Source organism: Zosterops lateralis (assembly GCF_965231275.1).
Source record: "Zosterops lateralis genome assembly, chromosome: 31".
NCBI lineage: Eukaryota > Metazoa > Chordata > Aves > Passeriformes > Zosteropidae > Zosterops > Zosterops lateralis.
In genome coordinates, this window is record NC_139791.1 from 3,863,000 (window position 1) to 3,865,944 (window position 2,945).

A 2,945-nucleotide genomic window follows, 5' to 3' on the forward strand; every position below is an offset into this window, starting at 1 on the left:
TTTTTATCAATACATTAATGCAAAAGGAGGGGTATAGACAACCTCCATTCCCTATTGGAGGGATATGGTTACCAAAGATGAGGAAAAGGCTGAGGTACTTAACCCCTTCTTAGCCTTCGTTGTCAGCAATAGGACAGGTTGTCCTCAGGACAAGTGCTCTCCTGAGCTCGTAGATGGGCACAGGGAGCAGAAGAGCCCCCCTGTAATCCAGGAGGAAGCAGCTGCTGACCTGCTGAGCCACTCAGATGCTCACAGGTGTCTGTGGGAGCAGATGGGATCCATCCTAGGGGGATGAGGGAGCTGGTGGATGAGCTCCCCAAGCTGCTCTCCAGCATTTCTCATCAGTCCTGGCTCCCCAGGGAGGTCCCAGAGGACTGGAGGGGCCAATGGGAGCCCATCCCCAAGAAGGGCTGGAAGGAGGATCTGGGGAACTGCAGGCCTGTCAGCCTGACCTGGGTGCCTGGAGAGGTTATGGAACAGATCACCTTGAGTGCCATCACAGGGCACCCACAGGATGGCCCAGGGATCAGAGCCAGCCAGCGTGGATTTCAAGATCTGCATTGATGGTCTGGATGAGGGGATTGAGTCCACCATCAGCAGATTTGCAGGGGACACCAAGCTGGGTGTGAGTGTGGATCTGCTGGAGGGTAGGAGGGCTGTGCACAGGGCCCTGGACAGGCTGGATCCAGGGCCCAAATCCAACCATGGGAGGTTGAACAAGACCAAGGGCCGGGTCCTGCCCTTTGGCCACAACAAGCCCTGCGGTGCTCCAGGCTGGGGACAGAGTGGCTGGAGAGTGGCCAGGCAGAAAGGGAGCTGGGGCAGTGCTGGACAGCAGGCTGGACATGAGGCAGCAGTGTGCCCAGGTGGCCAAGAAGGCCAGTGGCCCCTGGCCTGGATCAGGAATGGTGTGGCCAGCAGGAGCAGGGCAGTGATTCTTCCCCTGTGCTTGGCACTGGTGAGGCCGCACCTCGAGTGCTGTGTCCAGTTCTGGGCCCCCAATTTAGGAAGGACATGGAGGGGCTGGAGCATGTCCAGAGAAGGGCAACCAGGCTGTTGAGGCGTGTGTAACACAAGTGCTGTGAGGAGTGGCTGAGGGAGCTGCGGTTGTTTATCAGCAGCCAGCACTGACCCGCCCCCAGTTCTGCACATAAACATTGCTGCTGCAGCTCCAGAGAAAGGAACAAAATGGGGAACCCCAGTGAAAATTTTGCTGGAAGATCCTTTAGTTCATTTAAAGCCACTGAGAGCCCAGCTCCTCATTGACAGAGTCTGGAACCACAGTGTAGGTAGAGAAAATCAAAATGATAAATGCAAAAACATTGACCTTTCTTTGTGGACAATGTTGAAAAACTAAAACACAGGAAAAAGAAAAACCACAACCAAACCAAACCCACAAGAACTATCAAAGATGGCTTTATTACAAGTGATTTACAGAAACTGGCTAGCAGTTTAATGTTTCTGAAATCATCCAGTGATCAGTGTCCACAGTGCAGCCTTGAGCTCCTGGTTCCTCAGGCTGTAGATCAGGGGGTTCAGGGCTGGAGGCACCACCGAGTACAGAACTGACAGGGCCAGATCCAGGGATGGGGAGGAGATGGAGGAGGGCTTCAAGTAGGCAAATGCTGCAGTGCTGACAAACAGGGAGACCACAGCCAGGTGAGGGAGGCAGGTGGAAAAGGCTTTGTACCGTCCCTGCTTAGAGGGGATCCTCAGCACAGCCCTGAAGATCTGCACATAGGAGAAAACAATGAACACAAAACAACCAAAACCTACAGAGACACCAACTGCAACAATCCCAAGTTCTCTGAGGTAGGATTTGGAGCAGGAGAGCTTGAGGATGTGTGGGATTTCACAGAAGAACTGGCCCAGGGCATTGCCATGGCACAGGGGAAGGGAAAATGTATTGGCTGTGTGCATGAGAGCATAGAGAAAGGCAGTGGCCCAGGCAGCTGCTGCCATGTGGGCACAAGCTCCGCTGCCCAGGAGGGTCCCGTAGTGCAGGGGTTTGCAGATGGACACATAGCGGTCGTAGCACATGATGGTCAGCAGGGAAACCTCTGCTGAAATGAAAAATGCAAACATAAAGACCTGTACAGCACATCCTGTGTAGGAGATGTGCCTGGTGTCCCAGAGGGAATTGTGCATGGCTTTGGGGACAGTGGTGAGGATGGAGCCCAGGTCGGTGAGGGCCAGGTGGAGCAGGAAGAAGAACATGGGGCTGTGCTGGGGTGCTGGCCCAGGTGGTGGCTGGGGGCCACGGCGCTGATGACGAGGCCGTTGCCCAGGAGGGCAGCCAGGGAGATGCCCAGGAAGAGGCAGAAGTGCAGGAGCTCCAGCTGCCTCGTGTCTGCTAATGGCAGCAGGAGGAAGTGGCTGATGGAGCTGCTGTTGGACATTTGATGTCTCTGGACATCCCAACCTGCAGATAGAGAAAAGACAGTGACATTTGAGGGGAAATTTCTCATAGAAGTCAAAACCCTTTTTCATAGAATATTCCCAGTCACCAAATACCTGCCCCTTGTCTATGTCTAGGAGAACTTCTTTCACCTTCGTTGCTACTCACAAGGTTCAGTGTGTAGACAGACCTTGACCTGCAGGACATCTGGAAGTCAGGCCTGAGCCCCAGTCAGTGCAGGGGAACAGTGAGGGCAGGGGCCAGTCCTGGTGTTTGAACTTAGACAAAAAATCTCCTCCTAAGGCACAGGAGCTGCCAGGGCAAAGGGATGGGGATTGCAGGAGGCAGAATGAGAGATTCTGCTGCACCTGGGGAGAACGGCGAGTCCAGTGAGGCAGGAGGATTGTCTGAGCCTTAGTGCAGACTGAGAAGAGCTGCTCTGTCCCTGTGACCTGTTCCCAGCTGCCCTGGACTTGCACCTCTCGAAGCTCCACTCCCGTGTTACCCTGGAAAGCCAGGAGACACTGCTGAGAGCAGAGGGATCCCT

General features: G+C 54.5%; 1 pseudogene across 1 annotated transcript; it reads right to left on the bottom strand.

Moving 5' to 3' along the window:
• Positions 1-1,467: 1,467 nt before the first annotated feature.
• On the bottom strand, positions 1,468-2,399 carry LOC310920711 (olfactory receptor 14J1-like; annotated as a pseudogene). Its single transcript has one exon. The product of its transcript is annotated as an olfactory receptor 14J1-like (transcript).
• Positions 2,400-2,945: the final 546 nt, after the last annotated feature.